We start from the raw sequence: 17617 nt of genomic DNA on the forward strand, positions 1-17617 counted from the left end.
TACAACAAAAGGCAACAAAACACACAAAAAAGAAAAATTACAAATAACCTAAAACAATACCCAAACAGTGTAACCAAACAGTGTAACCAAACAGTTTCGAACAGTATCCTATGAACAGTACTGAAACAATGGCAAGAAACCCAAACACCCTCGAACCACCTCCAATCGATAACCCGACCGTTGGGCTTTTGTTGGAACCCCGAGTCGACGTCAAAGTCAAAGTTTGGTGACAAGAAAACCACTCACATGCCCCCACACACTGGTACATGGAAAAAAGGTGCTACTTTTTGGGTGGTGTGCAAGCCCCACGCACGACAGTTCAAGCTATCGAAAACTATGGATCATCTATTGAAGTGGTGGCACTCCTCTCTAAACTCGGGGTGTAGATTAAAAATCCTTTTGAAAAAATAATCCACAAAGAAAAAAAGATACCTAATCCCTTCAAGATTTAAGTAAAACATTGAACACACAAACTCAAATCGAAAAGTTTTGAGACCATGTTATTGAAAATAAAGAAAAGAACATATAAGGGAATAGAATGAAGAGAAATTACTTATGTTTCAGCTAGTGAAATCCTAAAATCAATCTTAAGAATCAATAACAGGTACTAAACATGTTAAACTTTTAAACTTCAATTTGTCTAATCATTAATTGCTCCTTTATCGCAGTGAAACAGGAATCGTGAAATTGTAGAACTGGAAGAAAATATTTTAGAAATACATATAACATATATATTGTACTTGATATTATAATAGGCAATTGCAAATAAAGAAGAGATATGAGTAGAGACTAAACAAGAAAGCAAGTCTGAAATTAAAAGTTCCGAGCCACCCTTAACAATGACAAGATAAAATAGAAAAATATCCAAAATCAGATAACGTCAGTGACACCCTGCAATAACAATGCCACCGTCTGTCAATCATCCAATACTGAGAACAATTACCAGACAACAATGGCACCACACAATAGCATGCAAAACCAAGCAAAAGTTCAACCATATTTAGCGGAAACTTTAATAGTTTTTGCCAGGATGGTTCACTGTCAACCCTATTTAGCGGTAGACTTGGTGACCTTGGCACTGGTCGGGTCCTTCTTCTAAACACTCTTGATAACACCAACAGCAACAGTCTGACGCATGTCCCTGCCGGGAAAACGACCTAAGGGTGGGTGGGTACTCAAAGAAGGTCTCCACAACCATTGGCTCGGTGGGAACCATCTCACTAATACCTGCATCACCAGTTCCTTCTCAAGCTCCTTACCACATTGCCTGTCAATCTGGGTGAACGGCTTGGCAAACTGACAGGGACGCGTGAGGCGTGGTAGTCGAGGACTGGGGCATATGTGTTTCCAATTTGGCCGTGGTAGTTCATGAGGATGTCCTGATAAGTGAAGTTGGCAGCCTTCTTAGCAGGATCATCCTCGGAATTTGATGCAATGTAACCACGCCTGAATCCTTAACAGCAACATTCTTAACATTGAAGCAACTTCATCAACCGGAAGAGCCTCTGAAGAGCTTCATGGTGCATCTCAATGGACTTTAACTTCAGTGGTCAGACCAGGAGGACCAAAGGTCACAACAATACCAGGCTTCAAGATGCCGAACCAACCTGGAAAGTTCAAATACCACCAATCTTGTACACATCCTGAAGTTGGAGACGGAGAGGCTTGTCTGAAGGCCTCTTGGGCTCGCTGATCTGGTCAAGAGCCTCGAGAAGCGTAGGGCCCTTGTACCAATCCAAGTTGGTAGACGTCTCGATCATGTTATATATCACCCTCAAAACTAATGGGAACAAATGGAACCTTCTAAGGGTTGTATCCCACCTTCTCCAAGTAGGCAATTATGAATCTAATGCATGTCCAACATACCAGTTGAGTGAAAGAATCAAATAGTTAATAAAATAATTCATTAGTTTGCTAAATGGCAAGCCAGTGTATAGAGCATGTAAGCTTTCTGATTATAATGCAAACTTGATCCAAATTAGATGAATGTAAGATCAACTATTAAACATCAGCATTCAGATCAAATTGTTCAAATTCTCTTCAGTACTGCTGATCAATGACAATAAACAATTAAAAGTTAAAAAGGAAAGCCTTAAATGTTAATTTGTCTACATGCCAAGTTTATATTTCATATTATGAAGCTTTCACAAAAAAGCAATGCTTATGAAATTACTGATTTACTTCTCTCCAAACCATCAATGTAATCAGAACTACGGACAAATATCATAAGTACAAATCTTGCTAAATATTCTCAAGGATTGTTTGCTCCAAAATGTTACTTAGGCTGGTTCAGTTTTTATTTGCCAATGTAGACATGATTGTGGAAATGATATCTAAACTGAAAACATGGCAATTGGTGTAAGAATGTGTGAATACCTGAGAAAAGGGTTCTTGCTTGTTAGATGAGTCAGAATTCCCTTCTTTTTCTTATTTTTTTTTTATTCTTCCATTTATCCCAGAAGGGACCAAAGCTGAACGACCCTCCTGATCTAAAGTGTAGGCTTCTGTTTTACACTATTACAATGAACATCAGTAGGTTTCTGTTTTACACTATTACAATGAACATCAGACTTCCCTGAGAGCGGAATAATGCCATCCTTCCCATGGAAGAACTTAAATGCCATATCAAAATCTGGACCATCTTCGAATATCAGGCATCCTGCGCCCTGTCAGATATAGAAGAACCAAGTCAGGAAACTGGTCTACTTAGTACTTCAAAATCAACATCAATGTATGAAAGGACAAAAAAAAGAATGGGAGAAATTACACGAACATGAATTCAGAACTAGTAAAATTGCAAGAATGAAAGAAACTGATCTACTTAGTACTTCAAAATCAACATCAATGTATGAAAGGACAAAAAAAGAATCGGAGAAATTACAGGAACATGAATTCGGGACTAGTAAATTGCAAGAAAAGAGAAATTCATTCAGCAGCAACTCAAATTCCACCAGTGTAAAAAATAAGTCCAAACCAGAAAGCAACCAAAGAGAAGATGATTGATTCAAGAGTTCAATTTGACACCAATGGCTGCAATACGTATATATTTCTAATTTTAAAATTTTATGATATCTTATTCAAATTTTAAAGTGAGTAATAGCGAAAAATTGTTTTTCAAGGAATACTTATATTTTTTTATATGATAAAATTTAAAAACATAAAGTAATTTTCAAACAAATACTTATGTTTTCTAGTTATTTATAAATTAACTAGTAAATAATCAAATATCTTCACTTTTATTATTATTGTTTTAATTTAGGGTTAAGTAATTTCATTCATGGACATAATGTCAATAACATTAAAGTCAATATTAAATTGTATAATAGCATATATATATATTAAAATTAAAAGAATTTTTTTTCTTAAATCGAGCTTGTGAAGTAATAGTTTTGTGTTATAATCCCTAGACACCCTCTAATAAATTAAGTACGAAATTAGTAAAAATAGAGTAATAAAGTTTTAAGTATGTCGATTTTAAGGGGTAGTTATATAACAGCCTAATTTTCAGTTGTGTTGAAAACAGTGATTCGAGACCACTAAATCCGACGAATGAGTTCAAAAATTTAGTAAATTAATATTTATACGTCATGTTTGAATTTAAAAGTATTCTTGAATTAGAGAATGTTGTGATTTAAAAGAAATTATTAGGTAAACTGAGTTAAAAACGAGGTATCGACACATTGAATTCATAAACCGAGCTATAAATATTTTTAGAAATATTTATGGAGTGTTATTGAGTTAGTATTAAAGTTTCATTAGAAAATTTTAATGTTTTGATAGTTAACTAATTAAAAAAGAACTAAATTGTAAAAGTTGCAAAACTTGTTAAAGTGATTAAATGACTTAAATGTCTAATAAGGAAGGATATAAAATGAAATTAGACCCAAATTAAATGGGCTGAACTGTATGGGCAAAGAAACAAGTAAGAAAATAATGTAAAATAAAGGTAAAATTAGACATTTTGCAAATTAGTTAAATAAAACAAAGACTAAATTGAAAAATCTAGAGATCTCTTCACTTTTCTTCATCAAAAATGCCATAGGAGGTCTAAAAGAATCTTTTTTTTCATATTTTTGCACCATGTGAGCTCAATTCTTTCTTTTTCTTTGAAATTTTTATGTTTCTGTGACTTTTACAATTAGGTCCACCTATTGAATTCATTAGTTTTTTATTCTATGGGTGATTTTAAAAGTTGTCATGGACGAGTGCTGTATTTTTATGATAAATTACCATGGATTTGAAGCTTTAATTTCATTATATGATGATTTTATTAAGTGATTTTAATAGAAAATGACTTTTAGGACCTAATTGTGAAAAATTTTAGAATTAGGGTTTGACGTTAAAATTATGAATACCAAAGGTTGTGTAGTAGTTTATAATGATGGAATAAATTTTTGATTGAGAAAAATTAGATCAATTGATGGGTTAATTGATTAGGGACTAAATGTAAAAACTATAAAATTTGGGGTAAAAGTGTAATTTCAAAAATTGAAAGGTATAAATTGTGAAGTGAATTAGAACTGAATTAGATGATAATGAATATAAAATTTTATATTTTAGATCAAGAATTCGAAGATAAACGTGGAAAAAAGAAAATTGTTAATTAGGTCTGAATCCCTACAATTTTTAGGAATTGGCCCATGTAAGTTCATATGGTAAAACTTTTATTATTATTTTTTAATTTAGAAACGATATAATGTATTATTTCATATGTTTGTCATTAAATTATGACTATTGAAAGTATATGAAAAGTGATTTGAATGTTTAAATTGAGTAAAACGTTGGATTGAGTATTGTAACAGACGGATTTTGGGTCTAGTCGGAACAGTAGTTTCAGGACCACGAATCCAACGTAGAAAGATTTATCTTCATTATATTTTTGTGGTTTACAGCCTCATGGAATTGTTTCATGAAAATTTCACTCGAAAATTTTATCGATTGGGCACTTAATTTAGCTAAAATGACTAAATTGCAATAGGTGCAAAATGTGTGTCCTAGAAGTTAGAGGTGTCTAATTAAAGGTCCTTAAATGGTAATTAGACCATTTGTTAAGTTAGTGGACAAAAATGAACATGAAGTAAGAGAAATTTTATGTTTTAAGTTAGGGGCATTTTGGTCATTTGGTTAATAAATGAATTAATAATCAAAATAAAACCAAAATCTTGTCCATCTTCTTCTTCCATGGCCGAATATCACTAAGGAAGACATAGCTAGGGTTTTTTCATCTTCCAAGCTCGATTGTAAGTCCGTTCTTGTCCCGTTTTTAATGCTCTTTACATTTTTGAAGTAGTTGTAACTCGATCTATCTATTTCTACCACTAATTTAAGAAATAATCAAAGTCTAAATTTTTACCCATGATATATAATTGTGTATTTTGATGCCTAATGGTAGAAAATGTATGTTAGATGTAAGATAAACAACTTTTGCTAAGTGATTTTTGATGGAATTTTCAAAAAGGACCTATTTGTAAAAATTACAAAAATGAGTAGTAAAAGTGTGATTAAATGAAAAATGTGGGCTGGTATGAGTATGAAAATGGTTCGGCTAAGCTTGAGTTTTGAAGAAATAGCCTAGGGACTAAATTGTAAAAATGTGAAACAGTAGGGGCAAAACTGTAATTTTACCATAAAATGATTTTTGGGGGCTGAATTGAACAATGTGAATATTAAATGAGTTAAATTTGTCGTTATAGATCAAGAAAAACGAGATTCGGACCTAGATTGGGGGAAAAACAAAGTGTTTGACGATTAGGTTAAATTGTACTATTTTTGTACCAAGGTAAGTTCGTATGTAAATAATGCATTGATATATTTATGTTTTAAATTCTTTAATATTGTATGAATTATGATTGACTCTTTAGACGTATTCAACAAAAGTTCCAACAAGCTAGAAATCCTGATTGAACCTTAGGAATAGAATAGGATACGAGTGATATGTCACTAGGAACCCATGTGTATATGTGTTTATGTGATCCGAGTGCTGGTCTCGTACATCCTACCAGTGGCTGGGTAGTCCATCATGTGTTGCGGATACCTAAAAGCTTGTGTGAGCAGCACTGTGTAGCTATGTCCTGACTGACAGCTTGTGTGAGTAGGCTCGTGAATAGCTTAAAAATGAGCCTGTATGTATTATGAGATATGAGGTAACTTTGCTACATATATGGCACTTATGTGCAAGATTTCTGAGTATCCGTTAATATTCCGAGTGTTCAACGAGAATGTCAAAGTTGTGAAAGACTATGGTTGTGTTGCGAGTTGGTATAAGTATGTACGTAAAACTAAAATGTAATGAGTTTGATATGTGATGAACCCTTGGTAAAGTTATGAATAAGTAAGTTATGACTATAAGATTTTAATAACATTTATGCCAATTTTCATCATGTTAATTGTATGTTAAATGTGTGGTTATGATGCTTATTATTTGCATAGGAACTTACTAAGCTATATAGCTTACTCCCGTTCCTTTCCTTTGACTTATAGTGTCTCCAAGCTAGCTCGAGATCGGAGATCGTCGAAGATCCACCACACTATCAACAATTATTTTGGTATCAATGAATTCAACATTTTGAGTTATGGCATGTATAGGGGACTTGGACATTTTGTTATGTGTCATAATTAATTTGGCCAAATGTGTTGGCTTATATTGGTTAAAAGTTCATTTTGTATAAGGCCATTTGAAATTAAAGACTATTGGTATAAATAATTCATATGATGATGCTTTTCATGGATGTGGGAATTTACATGTGTAGCACCCCAAACCCGGCCCAAAAGTTATGGCCGGATCCGGCATGCCACATCAAAAACGTAAAAAAAAAAATTTCATTCTAAGTCCAGAAAATCGTACTTGATGTTCAAAAGATTAATTCATTAAAGGTTAAAGTGAATGGAAGCTGTGCACCAGGTAGGAAACCGGAAAAGAGGTGGTGAGTCCATCGGACTGCTTAAGTACCAAGCTCCCTTCGGATCCAATCCTAGACATGCATACCGCCATTGCCACACTTTAACGTCATGGATATTTCTAGGAAACCGATTTGATTAAGTCATTTTTAGGAAAAGTGATTAATTTTGGAAAATACTTTCATTGCGGAAGCTTTGCTTGTTGTCGTGTTATTTTGAATTCTGTTCTGGGCTAAGGCCAACTTATTCTATTTATGTGGTTTAAGCTGATATAGGCTATGGTTGGGTTAATTTACACACTGAGTTTCCCCAAACTCACCCCTTTTATTTTCATCCACGCAGGTAATCCCCAACCATAGTGGGCTTGGAGTTGTGAGGGAATTCGGAGTGGCCACCTGTTCTGAAAGTTTGATTTTCTTCTGGTGAACTGGACATCCTTTTATTTACGTTTGAAGTTTTGGGTTTTTAAATGTAATAAGGCCGCTTATTTATTTTTGATGGTTTTTTTTATATGTATTACTAAGATAGGTAATACTTATTTTAACTGTTGAAATTGGATAGCTTTAGGGCGCGTTTTCAAAAACAACAGTTGATTTCAAAATAACACGACAACAAGCAAAGCTTCTGCAATGAAAGTATTTTCCAAAATTAATCACTTTTCCTAAAAATAACTTAATCAAATCGGTTTCCTAGAAATATCCATGACGTTAAAGTGTGGCAATGGCGGTATGCATGTCTAGGATTGGATCCGAAGGGAGCTTGGTACTTAAGCAGTTCGATGGACTCACCACCTCTTTTCCGGTTTCCTACCTGGTGCACAGCTTCCATTCACTTTAACCTTTAATGAATTAATCTTTTGAACATCAAGTACGATTTTCTGGACTTAGAATGGAAATTTTTTTTTTACGTTTTTGATGTGGCATGCCAGATCCGACCATAACTTCTGGGCCGGGTTTGGGGTGCTACATTTAGTGGTATCAGAGCCTAGGTTGCAACAACTCGGCTGTGGAATGGGTTTACAAAAACAAAGATTTTCGAAAATGAAAATTTTATAAAGAATGCGAAAAACTCGATTTTCAAAATTTAGATCTTTAAAAGGTGGCATTCCGAATCTCCGGCTCAAGCCTGTAAGTATTACTCTGAACTCTTCTTAATATTTTTCTGAATTATCTATCTGTACTGAAACCCTACTAGGATACTCTAGATAGGATGATTCTGAAACCATAGGAAAATATGATAAGAGACTGAAACTATAACTAGACTTCGATTCTGCGAAAACAAATTTTGAATTACTGTCTGATTCATAAAACATCTGTAATAAACACTAGAATATTGAATTGATGCATAAAAATTCGTAATCAAGATAATACGATATGAGTACAAGAGGCCGTAGACGAAGCCGAGGAAGTGCTCGAGCGAGATCTTCATCTTCGAGACATATGCCGGCGGTGGATGCACCGGTACCACCGGCAACAGAGGTAGAGTCTCATGACCGCGGTGCCGAGGATGATGCCCTGTCACAGGCAATGCTTCGTGTTCTGGAAAGGGTTGCCGGAGCAAGTTCGGGCAACGAAATTCAGGGATCTATTTCTGAATGACTTCGGGACTAACGGAACAGAGATCTTTAAGGGCGTGTCTGGTATAGCCCCGAATGTGGCGGAATATTGGTTGGAGGCCACAGAACGGATTATGGACGACTTGGACTGCTCTGAGGAGATTATGAGTAGGGTATCTGTACTAAGTCCTTTGGGTCACTCGGTTATGGTAGACAAACTGTATAGGAATGTACCCTTAGAAACTCAAGGTAAGATTTTCCCTGGAGATCTGATGGAGTTACCATTCGGAGAGTTTGATTTCATTTTGGGAATAGACTGGCTTGTTAAGCATAAGGCGACTCCGGATTGTGCTGCTAAATGAATGGTGTTGAGGACCACAAAGGATGAGGAGGTTATGGTGATAGGTGAGCGAAGGGATTATTTGTCCAATGTGGTGTCGGCATTAAGAGCCGAAAAGTGGATTCGGAAAGGTTGTGAGGTCTATTTGGCATTTGTAAGTCAGTCAGAAGAGGAGGAACTGACAGTGGATAAGGTTAGGACTGTAAAGGAGTTCCAAGATGTTTTCAGGAGGAGCTTCTAGGATTGCCTCCGAATCGAGAAGTTGAGTTTGGAATAGACTTGTTGCCTGGAATGGCGCTTGTGTCTATCACACCGTATAGGATGGCACCGAAGGAGTTATCAGAGTTAAATGCTCAAATTCAAGAGTTGTTGGATAGGGGCTTTATTAGGCCAAGCATGTCTTCATAGGGAGCACCGGTGCTATTCGTGAAAAAGAAGGATGGTACGATGCGGATGTGCATTGATTATCGCCAGTTGAACAAACTGACGATTAAGAATAAGTATCCACTGCCGAGGATTGACGATCTATTTGACCAACTTAAAGGAGCTTCTGTATTTTTCAAGATCGACCTTCGATCTGGATATCATCAGTTAAGGGTCAAGGAGGCAGATATCCAAAAGACGACATTCAGGACTCGGTATGGTCATTACGAGTTTCTGGTTATGCCATTTGGACTGACGAACGCTCCTGAGGCGTTTATGGATCTGATGAATCGTGTGTTCCAATCATTTCTGAATCAGTTCGTAGCCGTCTTTATTGACGATATCCTGGTATATTCTGAAACTGAAATGAAACATGATGAGCATCTCCGTATAGTGCTATAAGTATTAAGGGAGAAGGAACTCTTTGCGAAGTTCAAAAAGTGTGAATTTTGGTTGAGGGAGGTAACCTTCTTAGGACATGTGGTCTCTGCTGAGGGGATTAAGGTGGACCCTCGGAAAATTGAAGTGATTTTGGAGTGGACGCCGCCTAGGTCAGTGTCGAAAATATGGAGTTTCCTAGGACTGGCAGGATACTACAGAAGGTTTGTGGAAGGTTTTTCTGTGATGGCAGCACCTCTGAAAAAACACATAAGGAAAGGAGTACCGTTTGTATGAACTAAGAAACAGCAGGAAACTTTTGAAAAGTTGAAGAAAGTTCTAATTGAAGCACTTGTGTTAATTCAGCAGGAGTCTGGGAAGGATTTTACTGTGTACAGTGACGCATCACACGTGGGTTGGGCTGCGTGTTAATGCAAGAGGGTAAGGTGGTTACATATGCATCACGATAGCTTAAGCCTCATAAGGGAAACTATCCGACTCATGATTTAGAGTTGGCAGCAGTGATATTTGCACTTAAGATTTGGAGACATTACTTGTGCGGAGAAAGGTGTATTATATACACTGACCATAAAAGTCTCAAGTATTTGTTGACTCAGAAGGAGTTGAACCTTAGGCAAAGGAGATGGATTGAGTTGCTTAAGGATTATGACTGTTCGATCGAGTATCACCCAGGCAAGGCTAATGTGGTAGCCGATGCTCTAAGTCGTAGAACTGTATCTGATCTGAGAGCAATGTTTGCTCGTCTGAGTCTGTATGATGATGGAAGTCTGTTCGCTGAGTTGCAAGTGAGGCCAACCTGGGTGGATCAGATTAAGGAAAAACAGTTGAACGATGAGTCTTTGGTCGCTCGTTTTCAACAAGTTAAGGAAGGGGAAACTTCTGAGTTTGGGAGCCAGAAGAGACGATGCAACAGCAATACCCTCATCTGTTTGGATTAGGTAAATTTCGAGGACGAAATTTCTTTAAGGAGGGTAGAGTTGTAACACCCCAATTTTCGGGAATTCTGTGAATGTTGGCATAGGTTTAATTATGTTAATGGGCCTCTAGAAAGCCCAAACTTAAGATAGAACCCGACAATTTTAGTTAATTTTTGTTCCATAAGAAAAGGGGGTGAAATTATGAAATAGGACCTATGTGAAAATGTTTGAAAATGCTATAGGCTAAATTGAAGTGGCCAAATAAATAGGAGTGCAAAATAGGAGGATTTGCATGACAAACCTCCCATTTTACATGAAGTGGCCAGCCATCATGTTGTTGTAGACAAAATGTACACTTGATATCCATAATTTATGGTACAAATTGATAATAGGTTAGGTAAATGTTCAATGATAATAGGTTAGGTAAATGTTTCATGATAATAGGTTAGGTAAATGTTTCATGATAAGAATTTCATGTCTTTTGTATTAAAGAATTAAATGGATGAAATATGAAGTTTTATTAAAAGAAAAAGGGGTGAAAAGAACAAAGTTTTGTCCATCTTTGTTCATCATAGCTGAAAGTTAGAGAAGAGAAAGGAGAGGAGAAAGCTCTTGAGTATTTGGTCATTAGGAGGAGGAAAATTGAAGGTAAGTTCTTGGTACCTTGCTTCTATTTTGAGGTTCATGAGTTCTTCTTGATTCTACCTTAACTCTTGAAGTATATTTTGATTTTTAGTTGTGTTGTGAGCATTTAGTCAAGAATTAAAATGAAGGAAATGGTTATTGTTTCATGTTCTTTTGATGAAAAATGGAAGATAGGTGAAGTTGAGCCAAACAAATAAGCATGCATGTGCCTTAGATGTTAAAGGGAAAAATCAGCTAACATGTTGTGCTTTAAAATGATGAAATGGAGATTATACTTAAGTAAAATCATAGATATGTGATGATTGATTGGTGATATACATGTTTAAATAACAAGCATGCAAGTTAGGTGTGAAAGAGTGATTTGGTAATAAATCTGCTTGGGACAGCAGCAGTAACGTGACTTTGGAAAATCACCATAAATTGTGGATATCAAATGTACATTTTGTCTACAACAACATGATGGCTGGCCACTTCATGTAAAATGGGAGGTTTGTCATGCAAATCCTCCTATTTTGCACTCCTATTTATTTGGCCACTTCAATTTAGCCTATAGCATTTTCAAACATTTTCACATAGGTCCTATTTCATAATTTCACCCCCTTTTCTTATGGAACAAAAATTAACTAAAATTGTCGAGTTCTATCTTAAGTTTGGGCTTTCTAGAGGCCCACTAACATAATTAAACCTATGCCAACATTCACAGAATTCCCGAAAATTGGGGCGTTACAACATGATTTGAGTTGATGAGTTTGTGATGTTTGTGTATGATAGATGGTAGCATATGAATGATGTGTTGATGTCTTGGTTGTGGCTGATTTAGTTGTATCTATATACTTGGATTGGTGTTTTGTTATGTTGTATAAGTGTGTGTATAAAAGGGTGGCAAAAAGGCTTGGTAAATAGCCTTATTTTTGTCCACACGGATAGACACACGAGCGTGTGTCTAAGCCGTGTGTGACACACGGTCTTCCCCATTGGCATGTGTTCCGGCCGTGTGTCCCCTACACCTTAATTTTGAGAAACAAAATGCTCAGAATTAAGCACACGGGTCTCCGAGCGGGTGTCTTAGCCTTGTTGATGATACGGCCTCCGGCACGGGCGTGTGTCCTTGGCATATGAAGTTTGTACCTATTTAATGAAAAACCAAAAATTTTAAATCGACCACACGGCCTAGCACACGGGCGTGTGACTTGGTCGTGTGTCTTTAATTTGTTCTTGGGTGACAAACAGAGAGTTACACGAGTTTGAGACACGGGCGCACACAGCCTACCCATACGAGTGTGTCCCATAGCCACACGAGCGAGTGACCCCTGTTTAGCGAAAAATTTTCTATGTTTTGTAAAATTTTTTAAAGTCCTCGGTTTAGTCGCGAACCATTTCCAATGCATGTTTTAGGTCTCGTAGGCTCATATTAGGGACTTTATGAGTGTTTGCAAATGGTTTTAATTTGGACGAAAATTTATGGCTCGGAAATGTATGTTTGCTTGTGTTTAAGTCTGGTAATGCCTCGTACCCTGTTTCAGCGTCGAATATGGGTAAGGGGTATTACAAGTATGATCTTCTAGTGACAAGTGAAGTGATAAGTGATGGATTGACGGATAAAAATGAAGGTATAACCATGGTAAAGTGTGGAATGTAAGACCATAGCTAGGCTATGGCATTTCAGTGAAAAGTCCATAACTGAATTATGGCACAGTGTACGTAAGACTATGGTTAAACCATGGTAGTAAGTGTACATGTATAAGACCATAACTAGTTTATGGCATCATGAATGAAAGAATGTGGCAGGGCCATGACAATATTAGTGAAAGACCATAGTTGGACTATGGTATTGAGTAAACGATGTACTCAAATCTATAAGGCGTTCTATAATTTGACAAATGTTGGTAAGTGTTATATGAATGAAAGTGAAAGAATTGAATCAGTTGTGATATTGAGCTCAATCAAATAAATTCAACGTTTGAAATTGTGATTGACCGGGAATATTATTGAAATGCTTTGTTTAATGTTTTGTTATTAGCTATTCGGTAAGATTTATTTAAAACCTATGAACTTACTAAGCTTTTATAAGCTTACTTCGGTATGTTTAATATTCTATGTAGATTGACATGAATCCGGTGGATCAGATCAATACATCAGGGCACACTATCTAGGTCATCATTGGTAGATTTTTGTATTACGACTTATGGTTTATGTGACATGTATAGGATTGAATGGTAAAAGGTTAAACTTAAACTAAGAGTGTGAATGATGTATATGTACAAATATGAATGCATGTTAGTATGTTTATACTTAGTAGTTTATTATAGTAAAATAATGAATGAGATTATGTTGGAAAGTTTGGCTAAACAAGTTTTATGATGGTTTATTTTGAGGAAAATAAGTATGTTAATTTATATTGGTTGTTAAATTAGAGTATATTGGTATATGAACGTGTTTTGTGCAAGTTAAATGCATAAATGGTGAGAAAAGTGGCCTTAAAATGGCTTATTTTCGTCCACACGAGTAGACACACAGGCATGTGTCTTGACCATGTGTGACACATGGCTTGGCACATGGGCATGTGATTTGGCCGTGTGTTCCCTGCATCTTAAATTTGAGAAACAGAATGCTCAAGATTGGGTACATGGGTAGAGACACGGGCGTGTGTCTCAGCCATGTGTGCCACGGCCTAGAACACGGTCGTGTGTTTTAGCCGTGTTAAAACTGCACCTTCATGTTTTGGAAGTCAGAGAGTTACATGGGTTAGGAACACGGCCGTGTGACCTGTGTCACTTGGCCATGTGAACCACACAGCTTTACCCATACTGGCGTGTGACCCCTGTATATGAGAAAATTTTTAAATTTCTCAAAAAATTTCCTATGTTCCTAATTTAGTCCCAACTCAATTTTAATATTCATATTGTGCCTCGAGGGTCCATTTAAGGGACATTATGAATGGTTTTGAAAAATGATTAGTAATTTATCTGAATTTGTAATTGCTCTGAAATTTTTTAGTAATGCTCCGTAACCCTGTTCTGACGATGGATATAGGTTAGGAATGTTATATTTATTAGTATCAGAGCTACGGTTTAGTCGATTCTTTAAACAAAAGTGACGTGAAAAGTGTCTAGAAATACATGCCATATAAATCTGTGATAGTGTGATGTGTATGATCCGATCTAATTTTTGTTTTTCTTATAGATTGTAAATATGTCAGATAGACCTGAACGTGCTGAATAGAAAGAAGTTAAAAATAGAGTGCAGACATCTGAACAAGGGAAAAGTAGTAATGTTCCAATTTCTCTGATGCGAGAACAAGAACTTAAAAATATGATTTATGAATTTATGAATCAGTGGTATAATAAGATGATGCAAGAAAGAAGTCAGGCTCAGCAACCTCCTCCCCCTACTGCACCACTAGTAGTACCCCCAGTTGCTCCTCCACCTCCTCCGACGACTGAATCTAGTAAGTGAACTCCAATAGAAAAACTCGGAAAGTATGGGGCCGAAGAATTTCGGGGAAGGTCGGATGATGATCCGATCAAAGCTGAATACTGGCTACAAAATTTAGTAAGAGTTTTTAGACAAATGGCATGTTCTCTAGATAATTATTTAAGATGTGCAGTTTCTTTATTAAAAGGAGAAGCATATAATTGGTGGGAAACCATAGAAGCTGTAGTGCTAGAAGAGAAACTTTCCTAGAAATTTTTCCAAAGAAAATTTAAAAAGAAGTATGTGGGAAAAAGGTATTTGGATAAGAAGAAGAGGGAATTCCTTGATTTATGTCAGGGGAACCGGTCTATAGTTGAGTATGAAAGGGAGTTTGTATACCTCAACAAATATGCTCGAGATATTGTACCCACTGAAGAGGAAATGTGTATTACATTTGAAGAAGGGTTGAATGATGAGATTAGAATAATGATTGGAGGTACAAAAATCTGGGAATTTGTTGTTTTATCGGATCAAGCCTAGAAAATGGAATAAGTGTATAATAAAAAGATGCAATGGGAAAGAAGAAGTAAGGAATCTTATAAAAGAAGTCTTTCCAAGTCATTTTCAACATTTCCAGCCAAAAAGTTTAGAGAAGATTCTAGTCGATCCACTATAATGTTAGAACGATCGAACAGAAATAGAGTAACTCAGCAAGAGTTTGGGGTAATTGTTAAACTTGCGGCTAGTTTTAGCAGTGTACAGAATATTTCCAGGCCTAAATGCAAGTATTGTGGAAGATTTCACTCAGGTGAATGTAGAGTTAAGATAGGGGCATGTTATAAATGTGGAGCTACTGATCATTTTATTCGAGACTGCCCTCAATTATTAAAAAAATGAGAACAAAAAGAAAAACAATCAGCCACTTCTCAAAAAGGCAAAGCTCGGGCCAAAGTAGTACTATGGGGACTGTTCGTTTGGGTATGAGAGATTCTGCTAGCCGGTGAGAAGCTAGGGCACCTGCACGTACATATACTATCCGAGCGAGAGAAGAAGCTTCAGCTCCAGATGTCATAACTGGTACTTTCTATCTTTTTGATGATTCTGTGTATGCATTAATTGACCCTGGGTCGATGCATTCGTATATTTACATTGTATTAGTGTCAGAAAAGAAATTTTCTGTTGAATCCACTGATTATAATGTGCAAGTCACTAATCCATTAGGACAAAGTGTGTTAGTTAATTTAATATGTCAAAATTTCCCACTGAAAACACAAGGTTGTGAATTCTCTGCTGATTTAATATTGTTACCCTTTCAGGAATTTGATGTTATTCTTGGAATGGATTGGCTAACTAAACATGATGCTATAGTAAACTGTAGAGAAAAATAGATTGATCTGAAAAATCAAACAGGGGAAGTAATTTCAGCTGAGTTTAGGAATACAAAAAACGTTGTCAAGATTATCTCAGCCTTTACAGCTCGAAAATTGATTCGGAAAGGTAATGAAGCATTTTTCGCTTATATTATTGATACTCGGGGTTCTGTATCAAAGATGGAATAGTTGCCAGTTGTTAATGAGTTCACTGATGTATTTCCTGAGGAATTACTGGGTTTACCACCAAATCGTGAAGTTGAATTTGTAATTGATGTGGTTCCGGGAATAGATCCGATATTAATAACACTGTACAGAATGGCAACGGCTAAGTTAAAAAAATTGAAGACACAGTTGCAAGAGTTTTCAGACAAAGGGTTCATCAGACTGAGTACATCACCTTAGGGTGCAACTATCTTGTTTATGAAAAAGAAAGATGGCTCATTGAGATTATGTATAGACTACAGACAGTTGAACAAGGTTACAATCAATAATAAGTATCCTTTGCCCCGTATCGATGATTTGTTTGATCAACTGAAAAGTGCTGTAATATTTTCAAAGATTGATCTTAGATTCGGATATTATCAGTTGAAAGTTAAAGAGTGTGATGTGCCGAATACAGCTTTCAGGACTCGGTATGGTCATTATGAATTTTTGGTAATGCCTTTCGGATTAACTAATGCTCCTACTACTTTTATGAATCTGATAAATTGAATTTTTCAGCTTATTTAGATAGATATGTGGTTGTATTTATTGATGATATATTGGTTTATTCCAAGACAAAATCTAAGCATGCACAACACTTGAAAATTGTGTTACAGATTTTGAGAGAAAAGCAGTTATATGCAAAGTTTAGCAAATGTGAATTCTGGCTTCATAAGGTTGGATTTCTAGGTCATATAGTGTCAGCTGAAGGAATTCGTGTGGATCCAAGCAAAGTATCAGTAGTGGTGAATAGGAAAGTTTCGAAGGATGTAACAGTAGTGCGAAGTTTCTTGGGTTTAGCTGGGCATTATCGCTATTTTGTCAAGAATTTTTCATTGATTGCTTCACCAATAACCCGATTACTACAGAAGAATGTTGAATTTGTACAGTCTATTGAATGTCAATAGAGCTTTGATTAGTTGAAGAAAATGTTAATAAAAGTTCCAGTTTTGACTCAACCAGAATCGGATGTGCCATATGTTGTATATAGTGATGCGTCTCTGAATGGTTTGGGTTGTGTATTGATGCAGTCAGGAAAAGTAGTGGCTTATGCTTCATAGCAGATAAAACCACACGAGAGGAATTATCCTACACATGATCTCAAATTGGTTGCCATTGTATTTACTTTAAAAATCTAGAGACATTATTTATACAGAGAGAAATGTTATGTGTATATAGATCATAAAAGTTTGAAATATTTGATGACTCAGAAGGAACTGAATTTGAGGCGGAGACGGTGGTTGAAATTATTGAAAGGCTATGATTTAATCATTGATTATCACCTGGAAAAGGCTAACGTGGTAGCTGACGCACTTAGTCGAAATCTTCCTTATTTGCACTTCAGGTAATGAATACTCATTTGTCTCTTAATGAAGATGGTTCTGTGTTGACAGAGTTAAAGAAAAAACCTGTATTTCTTCAACGAATTAAGGAGTTGCAAGACAATGATACG

General features: G+C 36.0%; 1 pseudogene; it reads right to left on the reverse strand.

The window, feature by feature from the left end:
- Positions 1–1047: 1047 nt before the first annotated feature.
- Positions 1048–15662, reverse strand: LOC107895701 (elongation factor 1-alpha-like; annotated as a pseudogene).
- Between the last annotated feature and the right edge of the window lie 1955 nt (positions 15663–17617).

This window comes from Gossypium hirsutum, chromosome A10 (assembly GCF_007990345.1).
Source record: "Gossypium hirsutum isolate 1008001.06 chromosome A10, Gossypium_hirsutum_v2.1, whole genome shotgun sequence".
Lineage (NCBI taxonomy): Eukaryota > Viridiplantae > Streptophyta > Magnoliopsida > Malvales > Malvaceae > Gossypium > Gossypium hirsutum.